Here is a 26,968-nt window from a genome sequence, read left to right as displayed (position 1 = left end):
CCAAATACCCACATCAACTCAAATATATAAAGGTTTCCATCTTTTCTCTAACTCAGGAGACACCACTTGGGAGCATTTCTAAATGTCATCTTTAGGGTCCATGCTGAAGGGAAGCTTCAGAAGCAAAACATTTTGTAGAAAAGAATCCTGCTCAGTCTCCTACCCTAGATGGGATCGGAGGTGCCAGACCTTGATGTGACTTTTTATCTGTTAGCATCTTTAGGATGCTGAGGTTTCTGCACATGGTGGTGGTTTTTTTTGATCTGTCTGAGGATTTAGCAGAGGGTTGGAAGGCCCAGCCAAGCTACTTTTAGGAACAAATATACAATACAATGACTTTTCTCTTCCTCTCATTTTGTTTTCTTTTTTGTTTCTCATTATGTAAATTCCAGAAAATTAATCATGTGTTACAATAGGACAAGCAGGGTCTTTTTGGTTCACAGTCCTTAATTCATCTGTGGTAGATGCTCAAGCACATATTCAGCATTGTATTTTAATTTCTTGAGGAGAAGGGAGATTGAAGATATTCCAGAATATCTTTGATTTAGTAAAGGAAAAATATCAGGCCCAGAATGTTTCAGAATACAAGGCTGACAACAGAATATTGCAATTAGTCACATTAGGAAAGAGGGAGTTTAGCCTTCTCATAAGAGTCTAAAGATTGAAACACTTTAAACAAATATATCAAAGAATGTTCTTTCTGGTGTTCACATTTTTTGATTTTCACTAACCCATGAAAAAACTCTGGCTTTAAGTAAATCTAATTCCTGATTTTTTTTTTCCTGAAAACCCTCTGCCAAATAATTTTGGGGTGGATTGGGCTATTAATGCCCTGCTTCACTTCTTTTTCTATTTTCTCCTTTTTAAAAAATATTCCTCCCAAGTTCAGCTATTTGGCCCCCATCTACAACTATTAATTATCAACCATGTAATATGAACTGGCCAAAGTGTTAGGAGTACTTATCATGTATAATCCTATTTTCATTTTGTAGTAATTCTGAGTGCAGATGCTATAATTAACCCTATTTTATAGAAAAGGAAATTGAGGTGTGAAAGATTAAATAAATTGTCCAAGGTCTCTCAGCTAGTAAGTGGTGGAATAAGGATCAACTCCTACATTGCTTTTCATTTAAGAACCTAAGACCTATCTGGTCCCTAATTAGGAGGAAAATAAAGAACCTAGTTTGATAGTCAGGTGACTTGGTTCCAACTCAGCTTTTCTGTATTAGTCCTGTTTCAGTTCCACAGCTTTGCTTTGTTCGTGTGATTAACTCCTAGCCCTTGATTCTGTGTCATAGTTCTTATAACTGTCTTTATCTTATTCCCTATACTGGGCTTTCTCAGTGGTAGCATTATTTTGGGCAGAGAATTCTTTGGTATTTGGGGCTGTTCTGTAGATTGTAGGGTGTGTGGCGGCTTCCCTGGGCTCTACCCATTAGATGCCACTGGTGCACTCCTCTAGCATGACAACCAAAGTGTCTCCAGGCACTGCTAAGTGTTCCCAGCGGGGAAAATTGCCCTTGGTTGGAAATGTCTGCCTTATAGCCACGCCCCTGACTGGGTGCTCTGTTGATGACTTTGTCCTGCCCAGACTGTGACTGTCTTGTTGGGTCCCTAGCCCTGAGTGTCAGTCCTGTGCCTGGGCCCTCTTAATATCACAGCTCCCTGAGGTCAGCTGCTTGCTGTAATCTCTGCATATTTTCTAGGTCTGAACTCCCCATCACCATGTACCTGTCCTTGGGACACACCAGTTGGCCATCTACCAGCAGCCACCTAACTTGATGACAAATTCTCACTACTGTGCTAAACTCCCTGAATAGATTTCCTCTGACTGCCGTCGCCACCTGCATCCGTCGTCTCATCTCTCTCAATTTGTTCTATTACATGGGTGGCTGGGACTCTGTTCCAATATAGCCTTTGTCTCCCTGAGGGCTACCACTCCTGAATTACTTAACTCAAGTTAATTCTCTACTTTGATCCTTGCTTGTATTTAAATTTTAACCTTTGATATAGTTGGAATTGTGCATTCTGTGGGAATTGGGTAGCTTCCCAAGTCGGCGGGAAAGGCAAACATTTATACAGTCAAATTTTCTCTTGAAAATTTCCTATGAAACAGCTAGCTGAACTTTATTTTCATCTTTCCATAAATCCAACCCAGTCATAATTCAAAGTCTTGTCCGATAACTTAGTCTCACAAAATTTATTATTTCAAATAATAGAGCATAAGCTTTCCCTATAGAGATTCAATACTTCTTCAGGACAGATTCTGAGAAGTAGAACTTAAGGATCTAAGGTGTTCACATTTAAACTTTAATACAAACTGCTAAGTTACCGTCCTTAAAGAGGGATCTAATTTAAAATTCTACCAATGGTATGAGTCTTTCCTATACCAATACCCTGACCAAAACTGGCTATTAATAATCAAATTTCTGCTAGTCAAGTGGGTGAAAAATTATATTTTGTTACTTTCATTTAATTTTCCTGATCATTGGTGACATTTATCAGCTTTCCAAATATTTACTAGGCATTTATATTTCTGCTGTGAATTGCTTTTTCACACACTTAGTTTATTTCTTTCTTCCTGGTTGCTTAACTTTTCATATTGATTTTCAGAAATTATTTCCTGAATACTTTTCTTATAGTTGCTTGTGTTTTATATATTGCATTACAGTCTGTAGTTCACCTTCTAACTTTATGGTTTCTTTAATTGTGTGGAAGTAAATATTTAGGTACTCAAATCTCTTACTCTTTTCCTATCTGATTTTAGGGTGTTGTGTTTTGCTTGGGAAGGTCTTCTTCACTATAATATTTTGAAAATATTCTTTTAAAACAGTATTTTATATTAAATTTTTGTTTAGATATTACTTCCACATATGGTAAGAATTTTTCTTACCATATTTTTTCCCTATTTTTTCTATTTTTCCTAAATATACAGTCTGTTTTTTTAAGACCATTTTTTTTTTTTCTTTTCTTTTTGCAGTATGCGGGCCTCTCACTGTTGTGGCCTCTCCCGTTGCGGAGCACAGGCTCCGGACGCGCAGGCCCAGCGGCCATGGCTCACGGGCCCAGCCGCTCCGCGGCATATGGGATCCTCCTAGACCGGGGCACGAACCCGTATCCCCTGCATCGGCAGGCGGACTCTCAACCACTGCGCCACCAGGGAGGCCCGAGACCATTTTTTGAATAATTCAACATTCCCTTGTTGAGTTCATATGCCACATTTTTCATTTGTTAAATTTCTATATATAATTGGTCAACTTCTGCACTCTGTATTTTGTTTATTCATTTATTTATTATTGTACCAATAGCAAAATATTTTAATTGATTTTAAAGTATGTTACATTTCCCACTCTGTTCTTTTTAAAATTATTTCTTGGCTCTTTTTTACATTTTGTTTTCCAGATGAATGTTAGAGTTTGTCAGGTATGAAAAATATTTGGTTGGTTACAGATTAAAACTATATTAAAATTATAGGCTACCATGAAGTAATTGATAATTTAAAAATACAAGTTTTCTTAACCAGGAATATACTCTTTTCTCTCCATTTATTCTGGTCTTTTCTCTTAATAAAGTTACCTTCAAATAGGTTTTGAACATTTTTGTTAGTTTTATAATTTTTGTTGCTATTGTTAATTGGATCTTTTAAAACACACTTTTTAATTGCTTATTCCAATGAATGCTATTGATTTTTGTGTATTTATATTGTAATCAGTCACCTTACTACACACTTTCATTTTTCTTAACATTTTTCAGGTGATGCTTTTGGAGCCCTTTGATTCTTATGGAATGCATCTAGGTCTGATGTGAGATGAGTTATAAAATAACTGTCAGTATCCTTATGGTCCCTAGCTCTCTCACAACAGTGATGCACCCACACATCACACAAACAGCCGTGGCCCCATCGCAGACATTTTCCCAGGACTCCTCTTGTTTCCCTGCGCTCTTTCCTCCTCATGCTTCCCTGCCTTATCCACATCCTGACTCCTGTGATCTACTTTATTTAGGTAACCCATTAGGATCCTATATCCCAATCGCACCTCTGTCTACACACTTGGTTTCAGTGCGCCTCCAGATCCAAGTATGATATGATCCTCTACCAGCCTCAGCTCTTCAGAGCCCTGTCTGCCCCTCCTCCTCCACAACCTGGGCTAGACCATTGAAAGTACAGTGGTGAACTTGAACACCCTATCTCTCCCTGTGTGGTTTTCCCAAACACCTCCAAAAAATGGCTTAACAATAATGATAACGATTTTACTTGAGCATTTGCTAGGTTCTAGGCATTTGACTAGGCTCTAGGGAAAGAGTCATGACTACTGCAGACATGCTCTCTATCTTCAGGGAGCTTGTATTCTGTGGGGAGTCCAACACAGAAGGGGAAGTCTTCCACACTTTTCCAGGGGTTCCTGTTAGTGCTGGGATTTTCCAGGTCTTCAGGCCCTCAACCATCTCCCGGGAAGCATTTACCTTCACGTCTGCTGTCAATGTTTGGGAGAGTGGTGAGTTAAAACCAAATGGAAATTAACTGTTTTCATTTAAAATAAATAAATAAATAAATAAATAAACCTTGCTGAAACTTTGCACTTCTGTACAACTTTGGACAGTATTTATGCCCACGGTTTATTTTTATTTGTAGTAGTATTTCCTCTACTTGTTTGTAAATTCCCACAGGAGCAAGCACTTAACTCATATACTTTTCATTCTCTTGAGCATAGCCAGGAGTCTTGCACAGAATTGCTGCTCTGTAAGTATTTGTTGTCTCTCTCTGGATGGGGTAACTTGATAATATCCCTCAAAGTCTTATTTCATCCCATTTAGTTAGTTTCCTAAGGCACTTCAAGTGACTACCTACTGCACTTTCCTTGAAGTTGGGAGTTTAAAAAAAGCAAGGGGAAAAGTTGGGCATGCTATTGTGGTCTTGTGTGGCATATCTTGTGTTAAATGAGAGAAGTCACTCTCATCTGTGGTTTGCTAATTATTGTTTTTTTTTTTCTTGCAGAACAAAGAAGAAAAAGTTTCTTTTAAAGAAAAGCCAAAAAATTATTATAGATCTTTTCTTTTGACATTCCTAAACAAGAACAGGCCTAGATGGTGTCATGTTTAATTCTTGCCCTAACTGGTATTGCTTGATTTGTTTTTTTGCAGATTGCCCTGAATTTTTGCCCAATTCTGTGTGTTGGGTGAACACTACCTCTACATGGAACAACTAAGGTTTCTTAAGCGTCTGCTTATATACAAAATAGTGTATTGTTTTCTTCTGAGTTTAACAACTAACTTTGTGTATGATGTTAGTTATCCTTTGAGTTTTTCTTTTTGAAAGGATGTACTAACATCTTAGGCCCCCAGAGACAAAGAATCCGTGGAGATTGTATTTGGAATTTTCCCCTTATTATCTCCATATGGCAAAATCACAACTCAAAAGAAAACTGGATGTTGTATTATATGATTTGGAGATTTGTACTTTTGTTTTAGATTTCGTATGCTTTCTTTCTAGATTTTCTTTCTATCCATCTGGCTTAAGAGCCTTTTTTGGTACTAAGGAAAGTTGTAGAATAAGTCTCATAAGGAGCTTATGAAAAACTGCAAAATCAGTTTTTCAAGCTTCAAAAATTACATCAGGGATTTATAAAACTATGAGGGGAGATTTGCTATTTCATTTGTCATATTCAAACCAGAAACACACTGAAGTTCTAATAGCTTAGTGTTGGACTGAATGTTTCTCAAAGCAGATTTCAAATATAGGAACAAATAAAATGTACAAGTGTCATTTTAAATTCTAATTTGTGTTGGTCACACAGCACAGAGGCGACAGAGGACTAGTCTTAGAACAAAGAGCAACAAGTGAACAGTCCTTATTTAAGCTGTTCATCTTTTTGTCTTGATTGGCTGATCATTTTAGCTCTCTTTCCAAGGGTGTCAAATCCATTTAAGATCAGAATAAAAACATCTAGCCAAGTAAACTAGACATGCTTCATAATAAATAATTACATTTAGTGTATGGCAAAGATTGGGAAGATGATGGTCAAAAGCCACCTCAGTGTATCTCAGGGGAAACTTCCTTTTGAGAATTAACAAAGCTGGGATTTGAAGACAATGTCTGGGTACCCAGATGTCTTACTTAGGTTGTAACTGATTTTTAAGCTTAGTTTATAAATTCCTGCTCACTTGTTTAAGTCTCTTGGCAAATGTGTTTGTGAGAAGGAAAGAGGGGGAGACACAAGGATTTTGGTTTTAAGCATTTTTGTATGGTGCAGTCACCCAGTGAATAAAGAAGAGGAATTACAGCCAGGGAAACAGTATGGTGGAAAGATGGACCGTGAACTCAGTGCATGTGATTTTAAACATGTGATCTTCCCTTATGTTTTCTGAAGATATAGCTAACTTGTTCTTGAATTCATACATAATATTTTAGAATTGCTAAATATGCTTTTCTTTCATCTCCTGAAATAAATGAAATGCTTATGTGCCCAAGGGTCAAACATGAACTCAAGAGTTGAGTGGTTGCTTAGACACTGGTGTGCTTTTATTGATACAATTAAACTTTGCCCTCTTCCCTTCCCCACCTCCAGAGATTTTTGGTGGCCTTGCACTTTTGAGGTTTTCTATAAATGCAGTTTTTTAAAAATGCAGTATGAAAAAGAGGATTCTTAAACCCTTTCAGGCACTGAGATCTAAATTCTGGAGTTAGATTATGTTAATAACAGTTACTAATCTTTATTGATACCAGGTGCTAGATAGTGTGCTAAACATTGTATAAACGTTATGTAATTTAATCCACAGAGCTACCTTATGGGGTAGGTAGTATTTGTTCTGACTTATACACATGAGGAAATTTAGGCACAGCAATGTTAAGTAACTTGTTTAAAGTTATGCAGCTAGAAAAGGGCAGAGCCGGGATTTGAACCTTGGCATAATGAACCTAGGCAGAGCCATAGTCTTAACTATGGTCTGATAGTGCCTTCTTTCCTGACCAATCAAGCCCCCATTAGAGAGACTCTATCAAAAGGAAAGTCAAAGTACTTGTATGCTCTGGTGTGATCAACACTTGGTTGTTTACCCAAGAGCCATTTCCACTTTCCCTCCAATTTTGTTCAGGTGTTGGGCAGCCAAGAACTTCAAGCACAGTCCCAGTCTCAGGCAGTTAAATAGCAATTAATCTAACCAAGACTGGTAAATCCATTATATTTCTTTTAATTGATTTAGGAATGGTCTTGTGGCAGAATTCTTGTGAATAAGACATAAAGATAATTCTACATGATGGCATCTGGAAAAGTGTACTTTGCTCTGAAAACTGGATAAGAAAGAGATGCACTCTGTCTTCCCTTCCTAAGATTGACGAGTGGGCTATGAAGCCTGGAGCAGCTGCAGCCAGCTTGCAACCATGAAGACGTAAGACTGAAGAAAACAATCCCTTGAAGATGGCGGAAAGAACTTGAATTCTGGCAGCTGTTGTTAAGCTGCTGCATTAATTAATCTTGGAGTCTCTAAACTTCTTAATTTGGAGAAAATAAGTATGCCTAACTGATTAAGCCATTTTGAGCTGAGTTTCTTTTTTTGTAGCTTAAAACGTTCTAATTGATACATCTGGGTTCCAGACTATGTACCTATCCCATATCTTCCACATTTTATCCCCTTATAGGTGATATCACTTTATGTTTTTCTTTATAGTTTTTCTTTAGGTTAGAAACTGGCTATAAGATTTTCTAAACAGATGTTTGAAACTTTTCCAAACAGAGGTATTTTGAACAAAAGTGGATAGTTTTGACTTTAAGAACTAAATATTTACAGTTTCTCCAAGCCTCTAAAGCTGTCCAGGAAGAAAATTGTGAGTGAATGTTCTATCACATACAGAGTGGAATAAACAACACACACAAGAGCCCTCAGGGGACTGTCAAACTATATGAAAATTTACACATCTTTAAGCAAATCCACAGAGTCCAGTGCAAAATGGGCAATCAGAGCTGTGAGTGGGTTTGGGATGCTCCCTAAGGAGTTCTCCCCTCTCTTGGGAATATCCATCAGTGATCGATGTTGTTCAGCCACAAACAGACTCATCATCAGGAGACAGTTTAAAGAATTCAGATGGAGTAGACAAATTTCTCAGTTGAAGTTTAAAATATTCTTGACTTTATTTATGTCTAACCCCATGTGTGAAGAGACAACAACTAATTGGAAAGTGTTCATGAAGGTGAAGGGCAGGTTTAACTGTTTATCTATCATCTATCTATCTATCATCTATCACCTATCTATGAAGCATCTTGGATGCCTCTTAGGAAAGTTAAATGCATGTTGTAAGTCTTCCTCAGCTGTGGCCTGTTATCACCAGCTGTGACATGATTTTTATGTCAGTAGTACGTATGTCATATTTCACGAAATGGAACTCAGAGTGCTTTCTTTTGGAATGTAACCCCTTGGTGTCAAGGAACATTTCTTATGACTTGGTTTTCTAAGGATGGGACATCTCAGACTCTATCCTCAAAAATAGGCTTGGAATTATCTCTAAGACTGGCTCAGATAACCTGGTAAATTATGAATGTTAATTTTTTCCCCTGGATCCACGAAATCAAATATACACTGTGCCTGGAGACCTTTCCTGTGGGTCTTGGGGGTACTCTAACTCCTTCTGATAAGATATCTGACCACATAGTAAATGTCTCCTCTAGTTTGTTCTGATTCAATTAGTGACCAAGGATGGTGAGTTTATGTTTGTTTATGAGGGCATCTCCCTCAGTAGATGGTGATTTCTTGAGGAAAAAGACACTTGTGCTTTTGCCTTCCCAGCATGTAGCACAGTGTCTGGTACACAGTTGCAGGTGATCAGCCAGTTCCATAACCCTTTTTCTCCCTTCAGTTGTATGAAGGCACAAGAAAGAGGTAAAGACAAATACAGCAATGTGTTCTAGTCTGATCCTTTGCCAGAGAGTAGAATGGGCTAAGTAGACTCCAACCCAGTTGGTGTTCTGTATGCAGCCAAAGATTTCAAGGAGATGGATAGTCGCCTGGAACTGATTTGTCCTGGACAACAAAGGCAAAAAGCCAGATGTGTATTTGTAGGAAATTCATGGTGCTCTTGTTACAGCTCAAGGCCCAAAGCAAAAGATCCCTCCCTTCCATCTAAGCACTGAAATTTGGAATTGGCAGACACATCATAGGGCATGTTTATGGTTACTAAAGAATGGAAAACTACAAAAATATTAAATCTAGGGTTATAATTATCTGATTAACCACAAATGGTACAAAAATTGAAAATCTAATAAGAAAGCCGGCATGGCAAGTAGGATTGAGACTTTCATAAAACTGATCAGCATATCGAAACAGAAATGCATTGAGTGTGGTACTAGTGACTTGACAAGATTAAGATTCCCCCCACCCAGAATCATTTGTAATGCAACCCCAGTGATAAGGAAATTCCCCAAATGTCATGTGCTTCATCATGCCTCTCCTAGTGATCAAAATTCAGAATGCTCTTGCACAGGGTAAGGAAAGCTGCATGGGTATAATTACAAGCAGAATGTCTTTGTTGGAATATTACTTATTTTTTTTGATCATAGGATACCTTCCTTCTCAAAATGCTCTGGGAAGCATATAAAAATATGAAAACACATTACCTTATGAAGGAAACCAACACAGAGTAGAATGAAGCAGGAGAAGAAAGCTGGCTCAGAAGATGAAACTTGACTCCCCTTCTGTGAAAGGGACCAGGGGATATATAGTGTTTAAACAGGCCAAAGGAGCATTCATTTTAAAATCTAAATTATATTCCAGATCAGAATGACTTGTAAGCACTTAACTTCAGGATGTTGTCTGTCAATACATGCTCAGGGTTTCTTAAGCAACTGGGATTCTATCCGTAAAAATGAGTATCTTGCAGTTTTGTTTTCTCCCCATCCCGCTGTTGCAGCAAAGCACTAATTTCTCAATATTACACTTCAGTGAACAGTGACTGGGAGAGAGCAGGACGTTCAAAGACTGTACTTATAAGGAGCTCTGATGAGTGTTTCCTCAATAACCTCTGCCCTTCCTCCCCACTCTTGCTTGTAAAGCACAGGCTCCAGAAGTGGTGGCGTTTCCAGTTTGGGGATATGGGCTTGGGAGAGGTGAGGTATAAAGCCCAGGCAGTGTCTGTGGAACGATTATAGAGCTGTTCATTTCTAACAGAGTTCCCATGAGGGATTAATGGGATAGAAGTCTTGAAAGGAAATCCTGATGGCTACCATTGATCCTTGATTTTGTGTCTGCCACTGTTCTAAGTGCTTGGCTTATATAATTTTATTTAATCCTTATGACAAGCTTATTAGTTAGGTACCTGTCAGCATTTTAAAGGCCCAGATAGGATAGGTAACAGGTTAAGACCACAGTATTAGCAAGGTTGGGCCCTGGAATTGAGCACAAGTAATCTCACCTGGGACTGAACTCAACTACCACACTTCAGCTGCCTCTATCGGTAACATAAGATCAGACCACGGACACCTTGAACATTATACTTATTATTTATTTACTCTTTATTCTGATTGTAGATAAATGATTTGGAAACATTTTAAAGGTTGTGGAATGCTCTTTCAAATGGCATTTTGCCCATATATGAAACAGATAAAAGTGAAAGTGCCTATCTACTAAGCAGGGACACTGACTAACAGACCAAGTGCACATGATCTGGTTGAAGTGGACAGGCACCTGGGCCCCATCTACTCTGCTGCGCTCTCTGCCGTGGCCTGGAAGACTCATCCGTGACACTCTTGGGAACAAGGTTGACAATAATGCTGTGTGCAAGGGGAATGCTGGAGTTCTTGAATAAAGTAGTATATCACTGAATGAGGTATTTTCTAGAATAGAGAATAGAATAGGGTCTCTTTAGAACTGATGTGCAAGATGATAGGAAGACAGAGAGAGAGTAGGCAGATGACAACCAGTCACGGGGTCACTGTAGGGGCCCAAGCTTGATTTGACGAAGGCTTGTTCTAGGTGACAGAAACAGAGCAAGAGGTGGATGTGAAGGAATAATTAAGCAAAGGATAAATGGTTGACAGAGAAGAATTACAAAAGGAGAGAAGGTAAATATTTCACCCAAGAATATATATTTTTTCTTTTTTTATGGTTTCCTTTGCTGTGCAAAAGCTTATAAGTCTGATTAGGTCCCATTTGCTTATTTTTGCTTTTATTTCTATTGCCTTGGGAGACTGACCTAAGCAAAGAAAAATTTTTTTTAATTAAAAAAACGAGGTGTCAACAGTCATAGGGCTGTTTTGCTGATTTTTTTTTTTTTTAGTTCATTCATTTAGTTCATTTTCTTTCAGAGCAATTTTTTTCTTCAAAACTTTTTTTGGTTAAAATTTTTAATGTTTTCCTTCCATATTTCATTTTAAAAGGCAGGTTTAAGATGCAGGATATATAGAACATGTTGTAATCTCAAGCACTCAGGCATTAACTAAAAAGCACATGATTAATTTAAACCTCAGAATGGTCTGTCACTACTCTCTGATATCAAACAAATGAGAGGTTGATAGAGCAGTACCAGACCCACAGAGGGAAACCCAAGTGTGTGGAGTGAGCAGAAGGGTTGTGGTTCCGCAGACCTGACTTCAAGGAATGTACTCCTGGTTTTAAGCATCAAATAGAACTTTTATGTTGATTGTATCAAGCTCCTGAATCTCTTTCACCTCTTGATGTCAACCAATCAGATTATGGAGTTTTTGTAAAAAACTTCAGTCCAAAGTTAGATGGATATGTTGCTATGTGGATGGATGAACTTTCCCCCATCTTAGACCCAGAATCATAAATCATTCTTAATTGACTAAAGCTGGTCCCTGAAGAAGAGTAATCAAAATTTAGTGCAGGCTAATGAATCCACTGTGAAAGACAATTGTAACTCTTCTGATGGATGCCATTGTTTTTAAATGGCCACTAAATTGTTTCAATTAATTTCATTTGGATTTATGAATAAACACTCATTCTCCTTTGGGCTTTCTAACCTGTCTTTGCCTTAGAAAAGTCACCTCAGCTCCATCAATCCATGATATATTTTTTTCCAGTGATAAGATTTATACACTCAGGATTTTCTAATTTCTGTTTTTTCAAAAGCCTATCTCCGGGGACATCACGTTCTTGGGCAGTTAAAGCAGTCTACTGGGTAAAATATATGAGGATGACTTAAAAGCAGGAGATGTTAATGTAAAAAGAAAGTGTGATTTAACGAGCTCTTTTGAAACAAGTTAGAACATTGACATTGTTGGGGAAGGGGGATTCCCAACACACTCCTGGTTTCAGGACTATTCCAGAAGCTGTAGTGAAGTATTTCTTTAAAGCACAAGAGTGTGAAATCTTTCTAAAGCTTCACAGAAAGCAAAAGAGGAAAACTAATGAACATAAACTACAATACAATTCCAATTTTACAGCACACTTAACGTTGCCGATTGCTCCTTAGAGCATAATTAAGTCAAGTCGGAAGGAGATTCTAGTAGAGCAATAGTCCTCTTGGCTGACAAAGTGGATACTCATTTAAGTATTATTTACCCTAGGCTGACGATGCACAAGCCAACACTGTGGAGTTTATATGGGGGACTGCAGGAGCTATTCAAACTGTTCTGAGTATCTAGTGATTTCCTTTACAGTATGAAGAAACATCTACTTTGGGATGAGAGAAGAAAAGGGGCAATTATGTTTACACACTTAAATTCTCTCAATAGAAGACTAAAAAAGGCAGTACTATCGCTCCAAAAATATAATGTAGTTTTCAAATAAGAAGTTGCTTAAATTAACTTAGGGAGCAGTATTATAGATGAGTGCATTGACTTTTAAAAGCAAATTTCCCTGAGTATTTTACTTTTTCTCTCTTCTTGAGCTTCATAAAATGGAAAAGGCTGTACTCATTTTTTTCCCAGTGGGCCACTATGTTGTAGTTTTAAAATGCTGGTTAAAAAGGAAGGGTAGTGTCATTAAGCTTTGAAAAGAAAAATCAGGAAATCTAACCATGTAACTTCAAATGAATTACTGAAATGGTTCTCCACTGTGATGATCCCCCCTAGAACCTGATGGCTTCATCTTTACCCTGTTGCCTGCTGCTGTACTTTTCAGCTCTCAGGGGTCTTTCTGCTGGTTTTGCAGAAATTCCACTGAATTGGATCTGCCTCTCAATACTTCCCCCTTCCCCTTCTCTAGTTAGCCTTGCCCAGCAGCAGCTGACTGGGCCATGTCCACTTGGGAAAGGGATTTCAAATCTGCCTGATTCTCTCCTGTCTTTCCTCATCCCACTTCTTTAATTTTTAAAGACCTTATTTACGTCCTAGAACTTCCGAGGTACTGATCAAAACATTGCACTGAGGTACAACAGAAATAGCAAATGGCCTTATGTCAATGAAGGAGTTAAAGGACATATTTTCCAGGCACTTGGCCTCAGATTAGCACTCTGGAATGTGGGGAATGTTTTAAACATAAAAAAGTTGAGTTGCATATTATAATACATGGTGACTTTTTAAATGTTAGGGTTTCATATCACAGAACGTACACACTGGAAATTAAGTGACCCATTGTTTTGAAACTTCTGCTGTTCAGATACTTCCTTAAGCACTAGTTAGAGCTGATTTAAAGACAGGGGTGGGGACCTCAAATGCCTTGTGTATGATTTGAGGTTCTGCTTCCATTACTTTTTATAAAAGCTTGGACAAGCCAAATTCCCAAACATTGGTCTGAAGATTGAGGGCTCATTTTACCATTACCTGTGGATCAGTTGGGTGTTTAATTTCTTGAAAAGTGGGAGAAAACAAAACACTATAGCCAATAGAGTAACAGATTGATTTTCAATCTGCCGTTTGATGAAAAAGGTTTTTTTTTTTGGTGCATCAGGTAGGTTTCAAAGTATGAGTTTTCCACCATGGAAAATTATCCTCTACACTCTTGGAGAATATGAAATATATCTTATATGTCTTCTTATAAACCTCACATAATTGTTTAGTTTGCTTTGAGGAAGTAGATAGTGATCTTGGAAGAGTTCAGAGAGTCTTGTGATGGTGCAGCTGCCCAGTCAGTGGTCAGGCTGGTAGTGTCCCGAGGCAATGGCTTGGGAAGGACCACAAAGCCTGCCTCCTTCCTAAATGCCTGCCCACACTTTACCATTTCTTTCATCCAGCAGCTTCCTCTTTTCCCTACTCCAGCGATTGCTCTTTCGTGAAGGTCAAGTTCCCCCGCCTGGAGGTACTCACTTTGTTACTTCCAGAAGGTGACCTAAAGCTAAGTCCTGGCCAAATGGGAGCCAGAGGGGATCAAAATTTTCATTCCTCCTTTCTTTCCCTTTCTTTCTTCCCCTTCTTTTTTTTTTCTATTTTACCTCTTTCAGAAAGAATTTATGATAGTGCTTCATTAATTCATTGACTTGGACACTTTGGATAAGATTAGGTGATTTAGGGAGGGAAAGGAAGAATTCAGGGCATGACTCTTGCTTTTTTTCGGCCTCTAACAAATGAGTAGATACCTTCCTTCACGTTGTCAGCTCTGCTGGGTTTTCTTAACACCTTTCAAATTATCCAGATTTATTATGGGTTTCCCTATGAAAGATACTAGTAAGCCAGGGAGCAATGTGGAAGCAACTGGCTTCTCTCCGCCACCCCCATTTCCTGGGGAGGGAAGGCTTGATAATAAAAGCAGTAAGTTTCAAGAGTAGGATTATAGTCAGTCATTGAGTGGGAAACTTCAACCTCATCAAAATAAAACGTGTGCTGAAAGAATGACTAAAAAACTTTGCTTAGGGTTTTCCTTTTGGTAGTGCATGATGCAGCAGGAAAGAAGAAAATGGTTTTGGATAGCTAAGAAACCCACTGATGGAGCCAAAAGAGATGCAGAATTAGGTGAAATCAAAGTAAAAAGAGAATTTTACAAGATACAAATGAGTATGTCTGAATGCAATGGAGTCCTTCAGGCATCTGCCTATATCCTCAGGCAGAAACTGTATAAATAAACCAGAACCATTAGGCTATTTTGAAAGCTCATCTAAAATTGTGATGTTTATTTAATCACATTTTCATTTTAGGAAGATAATAGAATCTGCCAGAAAATTTGAGAACATAAATAGTGATCAAATTTGTTGTCTTATACAAGATTTCTGTCTATTATCTATCTATCTATCTATCTATCTATCATCTATTGACTTAATTTCTGCTGTGAATTTAGAAAACTTGATGGTGTCAGTGTTGTCCTAAAACTAACGCAACTGGCATGACATTTCTCCAGACTAGTCTCTGCTAAGCCACATTCTATGTTTTGGGTTTTCAGGCATGCTAGAAATTTTTCTCCTCCTCCCTTAAAATGCTAGCCATCATTCTGACAACTGTTCTAATGCATAAACTTCATTATTCTTGTTGTATTATAAATAAACTTAAGAAGAACATTCCAGAGAACAGGATTGACAATGAGAAGGGTAGAAAGTTGCCTGCAAGGGGGGAAAGAGTAAGTAAAATGGAAATTGGCTAAGTCAGAAAGAGAAAAACAAATACTGTATGCTAACACATATATAGGGAATCTAAAAAAAAAGGTTCTGAAGCACCTAGGGTCAGGACAGGAATAAAGACAGAGATGTAGAGAATGGACTTGAGGACATGGGGAGGGGGAAGGGTAAGCTGGGATGAAGTGAGAGAGTGGCATTGACATATATACACTACCAAATATAAAATAGATAGCTAGTGGGAAGCAACGGCACAGCACAGGGAGACCAGCTCAGTGCTTTGTGACCACCTAGGGGGTGGGATAAGGAGGGTGGAAGAGAGACGCAAGAGGGAGGAGATATGGGGATATATGTATATGTATAGCTGATTCACTTTGTTGTAAAGCAGAAACTAACACATCTTTGTAAAGCAATTATACTCCAATAAAGATATTTAAAAAAATGGAAATTGGGGTCTTGTAATACTCCACTTTATAATTTTGTCAATAGCTATTGCCATAGTTATCTTAGAGGAGAATAAAGAAAGAAGTTAAATGATAGATGATCTTACGTGCTTCCTCATACCTACTGACGTGTGAGGAAGTACATTCAGTGAAACATGGATTACCATTAATTGATGTGGGTTTTGGAGACCTCTTTCTTAAGAGAAGCCTTGGTTTTAAGATTGAAAGGTGGTTGTATTAAAGAGCAATGTTTTGTCTTTTGTTTCTGTCACCATGAGAGAGACTGAGGTGGGATACGCAGGGTAAGCAGAGAGGAAAAACCAATCTTAAAAATCTTATAGGTAGGGCTTCCCTGGTGGCGCAGTGGTTGAGAGTCCGCCTGCCGATGCAGGGGACACGGGTTCGTGCCCCTGTTCGGGAAGATCCCACATGCCGCGGAGCGGCTGGGCCCATGAGCCATGGCCGCTGAGCCTGCGCGTCCGGAGCCTGTGCTCCACAACGGGAGAGGCCACAACAGTGAGAGGCCCACGTACTGCAAAAAAAAAAAAAAAAAAAAAAAAAACTTGTAGGTATAAAGAGCAAAAACTTCCCTCTGCAATCCTGGTTCTAGAAGAAATATCAGTGTAACTATGGTACATAATAACTATAATAATAGGTTCCTGAATCATTAAACAGTACTGCCTTATTCTTTTGTTCTTGCTATTAAATTTTTTTACTCCTTGTTAAACATTTAACTCTTCATAGGCATGGGCTTTATGGGTTTAAATACCAAGCTAGATCTTTGTACAAATCCATCATTAGAATGAATTTGTAGAAGTGGAATTGCTAGGGATTTTGGTACTTACTGACAATCTGCAATCCACCAGGGTTATACTGATTTATATGGTCACCAGTAGTGTTTTTTCCCTCAAATACTTGCCAATAATAAGTATTCTAGGACTTCCCTGGTGGCACAGTGGTTAAGTATTCGCCTGCCAATGTAGGGGATGTGGGTTCAATCTCTGTTCTGGGAAGATCCCACACTTGGTGGAGCAACTAAGCCTGTGGGCCACAGCTACTGAGCCCATGTGCTACAACTACTGAAGCCTGCACTCCCTAGAGACTGTGCTCTGCAACGAGAAGCCACTGCAATGAGAAGCCTGCACACCACAGCGAAGAGTAGCCCCCGCTCACCGCAACTAGAGAAAGCTTGCACACAGAAACGAAGACCCAATGCAGCCAAAAAATAAAAATAAAAAAAGTATTCTAATTCTTTTCAATATTTGTTAGTGTCAGAGGTGAAAGATTAGATACCTAATTTAATTTTCTTAGCTTTTTGAAGCAAATACTTTATTTTCATTTATTCTTTTTTTTTTTTTGCAATAAAGCATTTAGGCTACAAATTTTCCTCTGAGCATAGCTTTTACCATTTCTTTTGATAGTTAGCTCCCACTGTTGTTATTCTTTAAATAGTTAATATTGATAATTAAAATTTTTTTAGCTCAAATTACTTTTGCATATTTTAAAATTGCTGTATAGTTGTTCTTAGTTGAAATTAAGCTATAAAACATTTTTTAAAAGTCACACAATGAGGCCCATGTTATGGCACTTTTTTTTGAAGTTTTCCTTATAGCGTTTCATTTTTTGTTTTGGTAAACATTCCAAGGATATTTACAGTTTGCAGATTTTGGCAGGCATCTATTACTAAGGCTTCTAATGTTATCCAAAACTATTACATTCCTTTTTATTGTTTATTTAATCAGTCAGAGATAAGCCCACTGACAATTGCAATCTTAAAAATTATTTGTTGTGTTTTTGCTTTATATATTTTGATATTTGATATTTGGCATGTCTGTATTTAGTCCTATAATATCTTCACTGTAGAGTATAACTATCTGACAAAATAGCTCTCTTTTCTTCACTTTTGACTTGAATTCTACTCTGTCTGATATTAATAGGACTACTTCTTTCTTTTTCTTTTGAATACTTTTATGCCATTTTAATTTAGTGTGTCTTTTAAATAACATACACAATTGCAGTTTTGTGGGGGGGGTGTTGTTTGTTTATTTACTTTGCCTAACTAGAGAGAGTGTTTGGCTTTCATGGAGGAGTTTGATTCGTTTACCTTTCTCATGATGATTGATACGTTTGACTTTACTTCTGCATCTTATTGTATGTCTGCATGCTGCCCTCTCTTTTGTTCTTTTCCTATCTTTGCTGTATTGATTAGATTTTCTTAGTTTTCTTTGTCGTTACTTTGGAAGTTATGAGCTCCATATTTGTATAACTATTGGTTAGCTTAAAAATTTAAATAACATATTTCAACCTATATTTATTTATCAACATAAAGGATGAAACAGTATCTACTTATTATTTAATAGCAGTGTATGAAAATTAATGTTTTTAAAAAACACTATGCCATCAGTTTTTCTTAAAAAGTTTTGGGTTATTAGATCTTAAGGCAATCCATATCAGGGCATAATGGAGAAAAACATGAGATATACTAGAAAGATTGAAGTTGTTTATAAACAATGTTAGAGTTAGGAGTGAAAAAATTATATCAGGTAGCTAGAGCAAAGGGACTAATTTGAGGAATAATCTATATGAATAAAATTAAAGATTTCATTATTATTTTAAGTTGATATGGTGGGATATATTTTCAACATCTGGGTTTGTTTGGGATGGTCTGATTTAAAATAGAGGCCATGTAGTAGGGCCACCAGAGAGAGGCACCTCAGTGACTTCATCATCCAGACTGGTCACCTGTATGGGTTTGCAACAGAGATTCTTGATGCAAGCAGGTCTCAGTGAAACCTGATCCACGATGAGCAGAAATGGGGTCTTACCTATTTCCTGATGCACAATTGGCAACATAGAATAACTTACTAGAGCACAATAAAGTTAGATATACTGTAGGGACCAGGTAAACACTCCACAAATCCTAGGACTCAGAGTTAAGATTTAATCTGATGGCTAGGAATGCATTTCTGGTTCCCAAGAAAGAAGTAAAGTCTGGACCAAACAGTGTCTATTATAGTTATCTGTCTCCATTAGGTCTTTGGAAAATTCTAAGAAGAATCATACATTTCTCACTCTTGTGTTCACTTTAGGAAATGTACTCAAATATAGGATTTATGGTATGCACAGGCAGTATTACTTCCACAAAACATTTTGTTTAAATTCTGGTTATTAGGATTTTAATTCCACACAGATGTAATTCTTATGAAGCATTCTATCCACTCAAGAAAGAGTCATGATTTGGGGCCATCTGTGGTATATTTAGGTGTGCCTGAACTGTTTCCTGTAAAACTACAGAAAAATTCTACTCCATTTTTTTCTGATTTTACAGGCATCTCTTTAATCAGTTAATAAGATCTATGGTGAAACTATGACTTGCCTGACCAGTCCTCTGTTTACTGAAAAGGTTAAAATGATCTAAGAACATTGTTTTGGAAATGAACCAATGCTTGCCTCATCAGGAGTCAAAGCAAAAGGAAGAATCCGAAGTATCAGTTAAATGTAGTGTGTGGGTGTATGTGTGTGTGAGGTGTATGTGAGGAGGTGCAGGGCAGAGATAAGTTCTTAATTGGTCTTAAGGAAAGCAAGTGAAGAAGAGTATCAGGCCACTGAGTTTGGTTTCAGGCATGTTTAGTGTCTGTAACAATTAGTAGTAGAAAACCTCTTAGACTATCACAAAATGTTTCTAAAACAGGGTTATTATCATATAATATAACTGTTACCCAACCAAATGATAATATTTGGAATATGAGCATGAACTATCTTACCTCCTATTAACCAACTATCTAAAATGCTATTCATTTTCCTTGGTGAGGCCTTTCTCTTACTCCTCAAATCAGAGTTTTTTTGTCCTTTCATTTGACTTCCAACAATATGTTGCTTAGATACCCATTGTAGCATTTTATGAGGTATAATCTACATACAGTAAAATTCACTCTTTTTAAGTGTACAGTTTGGTGCAAATGTGTACAGTTATGTAACTATCATTACATTCAAGATACAGAACATTTCTATCATCCCCTCAAGCCCCTTTATACCTCCATCTACCCCAAGATCCCAGCAGCCAGTGCTCTTATTTTCTGTCCTCACAGGTTTTTTTTTTTTTTTTTTAATTTAAATGTCTTAGGAAGGAAACGTTGCATAGATCCTGTATGATGCACAGGTTAAAAGAATGGATCTCTCTCTATATATTTTTGCTTTTTATAGAATGTCTTATCAATAGAATTATACAGTTTGTAGTATTTTTAGTCTTTTAGCTTCTTTTCCTTAGCATAATGCTTTTGAAAGTCACCCATGTCATTGCATGTGTCCAAAGTTCAATCTTTTTTATTGATGTGCAGTATTCCATTTTATGGATATACCATAATTTGTTTTGTGTTATTTATCTTCATTAAAAATAACCCTGTTGGACTTCCCTGGTGGTGCAGTTGTTAAGAATCCACCTGTCAATGCAGGGGACATGGGTTTGAGCCCTGGTCCAGGAGGATTCCACATGCTGTGGAGCAACTCAGCCCATGTGCCACAGCTACTGAGCCTACACTCTAGAGCCCATGCTCCACAACAAGAGAAGCCACCACAATGAAAAGCCTGTGTACCGCAAGAAAGAGTAGCCCCTGCTCGCCGCAACTAGAGAAAAGCCTGCGTGCAGCAACAAAGGCCCAATGAAGCCATAAATAAATAAATAAATAAATAAATAAATAAATAAATAAATAACCCTGTTACCTGTAGGCATAAGGTGACCATTTACCTTAAGCTAGGCTTGTCATGGGTGCTGGAGATAAAAAAGTTAAGACATAGTTCTGATACTTCTGAGATTTTTATATAAACAGAAGATGTTAATATAATAAGGCTGGGACAGGGTGAGGTATGTTCTATGAGTATAGAGAAGGGATATTTAGAATAAATTGAGCCTTTCAAGAGAATAAGAATTAGCATAGCAAAGAAAGGTGGAGAAAAGCAGAACAAGGAGAGGAACGAGCCTGAATAAAGGCATGAAGACAGATAATAGCATAGAAAATGCTAAGAACTTAACTAGAGCATTAAGTTTAAAGCCTGAGCTGGCAAAGAAGGCTAAGAAAATATGTAGTAGCTAGAACTTGGGAGACTTTAAATGTCATGGAAGGAGCTTATTCTTTATTATGTCATGTGAGGGAGTCTTTGATGTATTTTAAGATGGGAGAGACAGTCTGATTTGCATGTTAGACTAAATTCAGTGTGGCAAATGGAGTACAAAAAACCAGTTTTAGATGGTCTTTGCCTTATTGCTGGCCAGTAATAATGAGGACCTGAATCAGAACAGGAGTCTAAAGGGTAGAGAAGTAAGAATCAATTTGAGAAATCTTTAGAAAAGAACTTTGTTATTGAGTGGTTGTAGATAGAAAAGCATAGAGAGACAGAGAGGATGACTCCCATGTTTCCAGAAAGGATGTTTGGATGGATATTTGTGTAGGTTTGAGGAAGGGAGGTAACTTTAGTTTTGGACATAGTGGGCTTGAGATATCTATTGTGTTTTCAAGAGGAGATTTTTAGTAGGCATTTGTGTTTATGAATCATGACTTGATGTGTGAAGATAAGGCTGAGTTTAGGAATAATTAGCATATAAGTAAAATACATGGAAATTGAAGAGTTAAAGTTCTTGGAGAGTAGGGACAAAAATCCTACTCATGTCTGTGTTTTTCATGGCTCACAATACAGAGGCTGAAATGGAGAAGATGCTCCAAAATATTTGTTGAGAAGATGAATAGATGCTTATTTCCAAATTAAATTCTGTCTTATGCCCTGCACACTGGAATTCATGGGATTTAGACATATAACTAAGGCATGGAATTGCATGACTTATTTAAAGGCAGCTGGATAATATTCTCTATCTATGGCAGATAGAGCTTTGTGCAATGAACACACAATAACCTTATAGTTATTTTCTGCTTCTGGGTTGTTGAGGGAAAGAGAGAAGGCCACCTGGAGCCTGGGTTGCACGGATTGCCAAACCACCACTATGTCTACCGTTTAGTTCTACCCTGATTAGGCCAGAACTGGGTAAATGAATGTTTAATCTTGCATCTTTCCACATAAACAGATGTTCTTACCCACAGATAAATTTAGAAAACTGTGTGGTTTTATAGAAAAGGGAGGCTATTTTTTCTAGTTAGGAAAAAGGTGGCTGTATATCTTTACTCTTAAAGACATGTTCATTTTTCAAAACCCAGGTAAAACCAATCCCAGCTCTTCCAAGAAGCCTTCTCAGATCTTGCCAGTTGGAATTAATCTCTATCTACCATTTACTCTTATATTATTTGTTTTGGAAGCTGCCCGATACATTGGAAAGAGCCTGGATTTTGGACTTGGGTAGTCATAGGTCCTATTTTGGTGTTGGTAGTTACTAAACTTCTCTGAATCTCACTCTCCTTATCTGTAAATTACCTGTAATGATGCATATTGGGTGGGAGGGGGTCTGTTAAATAATTGTTTCCCATTCTTTTTTTTTTTTTTTTTTTAGCGGTACGCCGGCTTCTTACTGCCGTGGCCTCTCCCGTTGCGGAGCACAGGCTCCGGACGCGCAGGCTCAGTGGCCATGGCTCACGGGCCCAGCCGCTCCGCGGCATGTGGGATCTTCCCGGACCGGGGCACGAACCCGTGTCCTCTGCATCGGCAGGCGGACTCTCAACCACTGCGCCACCAGGGAAGCCCTGTTTCCCATTCTTAAATCCCAAACCTTGAAAGATACATATAGGAGAGAGATGGACCTAAAATACTGGGTGTTCCTTCCTAATTCATTAATCAGTTAAACCTCTCCTTCTTTTGCAAGAGATTGATGGAAAAGCTGCTAGTGCAAGTCATATACTTTTCTTTCCTTCAGAGTAGAGTAGAAGTGGGGAATAAATCATCCCTCATAAAAATACCTGCTTTTAAGTTTATTTATCTGAAGGGCTATGAATAGCATGAGGGATGTTGGGAGCACAGGAGAGGGGCAGGCAGGATAAAGCTTCTGTCTTTCTTTCCTTAGAGCTCTTTATAACACTAAGTATTGTGCTTTAATATGCAGGTCATCATTTGATATTTGTTGAAATGAGGTAGAAACAAATCTAATTTGTTTCATTAATGTTAGATATTGAATTTCTCTCCAGAATTATTATGCTTCTTTTCCTATATGATCTTTAGACATGGTAGGTCTATACAATTTATTTTTCTTTCTTACTTAAAAGTAACTCCTAATTTGAAGTATAGATATACATACAGAAACGTACAAAAATCACAAATATACAGCTTGAGGAATCATGACAAATTGAACACACCTGTGTAACCATCACCCAGATGAAACAATAGAACACTACCCGCATCCTGGAATACCCTCTTGAGTCCCTTCCAGAGGAAACCATTAGCTTTATTGCTAACCTTATATTAACTTTTTTTTTAACATCTTCATTGGAGTATAATTGCTTTACAATGTGTTAGTTTCTGCTGTATAATGAAGTGAATCAGCTTAACTTTGTTTTTGAAGTGTGTATATGTGTGGTCTTATTCAGGTTATGTGCATGAGATGCATTTACTTCATTTTCTATAAAAATAATGTGTTCATTTTTCTTTGCTGTGTCATTTTCTATTGTACAAAGGTATTACCATTTATATATAGAATCTACTGTTAATGGACATTTGGACAGTTTCCAGTACTCTGCTATTATGAATAAACTTGCAATGAAGATTCTTAAACATTTTTTGGATATTTATCTTGAGTACATACATAAGAGGGAGATTGCTGGGACACAGTGTAAGTATATATTTAGCTTCAGTAGATAATGCAAAAATAATTTTCCTAGTTGTACCAATTTACATTCCCACTAGCCTTGTATGAAAATTCTGTTGTCCCATATTGTCACCAACACTGGGTAATCTCAGGCTTCTGAATATTAGCTACTCTGTTGAGCATGTAGTGATATCTCATTGTTGTTTGAGTTTGCATTTACCTGATGATTAATAAAGTTAAGCATATATTCATCACAATTTTTTTTTGTCACTTGGCATTCTATCATGTGAAATTCTTATTCATGACTTTCACCTATTTTATGAGGTTATCTGTATTTTATTATTAATTTTCAATCTAATTTAGAACCCATTTTTTTATGATTAGTGCTTTTTCATGTCCTAGTTTAATAAAGTGTTGCCTAACTTATGTCATTAAGATATACTTGTCTGTTACCTTCTGGAAGCTTCCCCTGCCTCTATTTCATATACATCTACATTAATCCCAGAATTGATTTTCTGTGTATGGTATGAGATAGGGTCTAGGTTCATTTTTTATATGAATAACCAATTGAGCAGGACTCTTTATTAAAATGAACATCTTTTAAATTTCCCCATTGTTCATTGGTTTCCCTTTGTCATACATCAATAGTCTATATATAGAGATCTGTTTCTGGACTTCCTATTATATTCCATTTATTCTTGATTACCACAATGTTTTAAAGCTATAGATTTGCAATGTCCTGATGTCTTGTGGCATAAGTCTTCTAGTTTTTCTTTCAGATTGTTGGTTATTCTTAGCCCACAGCATTTCTATGTAAATTTTAGAGTTATCTTGTCAATTTCTGCAAAAAAATCTGTTGGCAAATTAAATTTTTTTAAAATTTTGGGATAATTTTATACTTACAGAAAAATTCCATAGATAACAGAATTCTCATATGTCCCTCATCCAGTTTCTCAAAATAACATCTTACATATTACTATGGTACGTTTATCAAAACTAAGAAACTGACAGTGATATATTATTGTTAACTAAACTCCAGACTTTATTTGGATTTCACTAGTTTTTTCCATTAATGTCCTCTTTCTTTCCAGGATTCAATTCAGCATACCACATTGCATTTGGTTGTCATGTCTGTCTAGTCTCCTCTGGTCAATGATGGTTTCTCAGCCTTTATTTTTCATCATGATTTTGATAGTCTTAAGGAGTACTGACCAATTATTCTGTAGAATGTTTCCCATCTCAGGTTTTCTATTGTTTTTTTTTTTTTATGATTATTCCAGGGTTTTGGTAAAGAATACAACAGAGTTGAGTGCACTTCTCATCACATTATATCAGGGAGTACATGATACACACATGAAATTGCTGGTGATGTTAACCTTCATCACTTGGTTAAAGTAGTGTTTGCCAGGTTTCACCATTTTAAAGTTATATTTTTTTCTTTTCTTACACCATTCTTTGGAAGTGAGTCATTAAGTCTGGCCCACCCTGGTGGTGGTGGTGAGGGGGTGGTATTAACCTCTACCTCGTGATTCACATATTATTTGGAATTCTTCTGTAAGAAAGATTTGTTTCTTTTCTGTTTATTCATTCATTCATTCATCCATTCATTCATATCAGTAGGGACTCATGTATGTTTACATTATATTTTGGGTTATAATCCAATACCACTTTATTTATTTTGTTGCTCAGATTGTCCCAGCTTTGGCCAAGGAGAAATTTTTCAGCTTGGTTCCTGTGTCTTGAGGTCCCTATAATTTTGTTTTTGAAGCATTTCCTTACTTTTTGGCACTGTAAGATGCTCCAGGCCCATCTTTTATATGCTCTGCCTCAGACCTAGAATCAGTGATTTCTCCAATGAGCCCTTGTTCCTTTTATTGGAGAGTGATATTTAGAAACCAAGATCTGGGAATTTGGTATGCTTATTGTTACCATTGCTTCTAGGCCCTCTCAGTGAATAGTACTGAATATAATATATTTATATATGCAGACACACATGCATACACATACATATACACACAAATGTATGTATATATACATGTATGTATATATATGTATGTCTATGTATACTAACCCATGCATATACACATTTATAATTGTTCTGCATCTATCCGTGTATATATATATGTGTATATATATATATATATATATATATGCTAAACATGAGTTTATACTGATATTTCTGACTTATTAATTTAAATCCAAAAAACTGACAGTAAATGTTGGCAAGGTTGCAGATCAACAGGAACTCTCATTAAATGCTGGTAGTAATGAAAATAGTACAACCACTTTGGAAAACATTTGGCAGTTCTTATAAAGTTAAACACAGACCCACCATACCACTAAGCAATCACACTCCTAGGAATTTACCAAAGTGACTTGAAAATTTATGTCCCAACAAAAGCTGCTAAATGTTTCTGACAGCTTTATTCCTAATTGCTAAAAATTGGAAGCAACCAAGTTGTCCTTTAACAAGGGAATAGATAAACTGACACATCCATGTGATGAACTACTATTCAGCTACAAAAATGAATAAGCTACTGATTCATACATTGACATAAATGAATCTTTAATGCTTTGTATTAAGTGAAAGAAGCTATACCCAAAAGACTACTTAGTGTATGATTTCATTCATATGACATTCTGGAAAAGGTAAAAATATAAGGAATGAAGACAGACTAGTGGTTGCCAAAGTTTAGGGGTGGGGAATGGTTGACTACAAAGAGACCTACAGAGGAAGTATAGGGTGAAAGAACTGTTGTGGAGTGATGGACACATGACTGTAAGCATTTGTCAAGACTCAGATCTATACATTACAAAAAGTGAATATTAATGTGTGCAAACTAATTCACACATTTGAAAATTGATGTTTTGACTAAAAATTATAAGGTTACATGCAAGGAACTGTACATAAACACTGTACTCTAGTTGATGAATTTCTTTCTCATAGATAGAGCAAACAATTCCGAAACTGCTTTAATTGTATACTTATTAAACAAATAAGTAAATAGATAATAGATGGTGAATACCAGGTTTCTCACCAGGGGAAGGATTACAGATAAACAAGAAAGGAAGACTAAAATGAACCAGGTAGTAATGGATTAGAGTCAGAAATATCAGTATAAACTCATGTTTAGCTCTATATACTTCTTATTATATTCACATTTATTAGTATGAAGTTGTTTGTAATCCTTTTATTAATGTCTGTAGGGTATATAGTGATGCCTAAATTTTAGTTTTTAATATATTGGTAAGTTATGGTTCCCATCTACTTTTTTCTTGGTAGTCTTACTAGAGGTTTATTAATTTTATTAGACTTTTGAATAAACGGGCTTTTGGCTTTATTGCTTTATTGTATATTTG

The sequence above is a fragment of the Mesoplodon densirostris genome, chromosome 11 (genome assembly GCF_025265405.1).
Source record: "Mesoplodon densirostris isolate mMesDen1 chromosome 11, mMesDen1 primary haplotype, whole genome shotgun sequence".
Classification (NCBI taxonomy): Eukaryota; Metazoa; Chordata; class Mammalia; order Artiodactyla; family Ziphiidae; genus Mesoplodon; species Mesoplodon densirostris.
The sequence above is the reverse complement of the archived record's forward strand: the minus strand, read 5'-3'. Positions refer to the sequence as shown.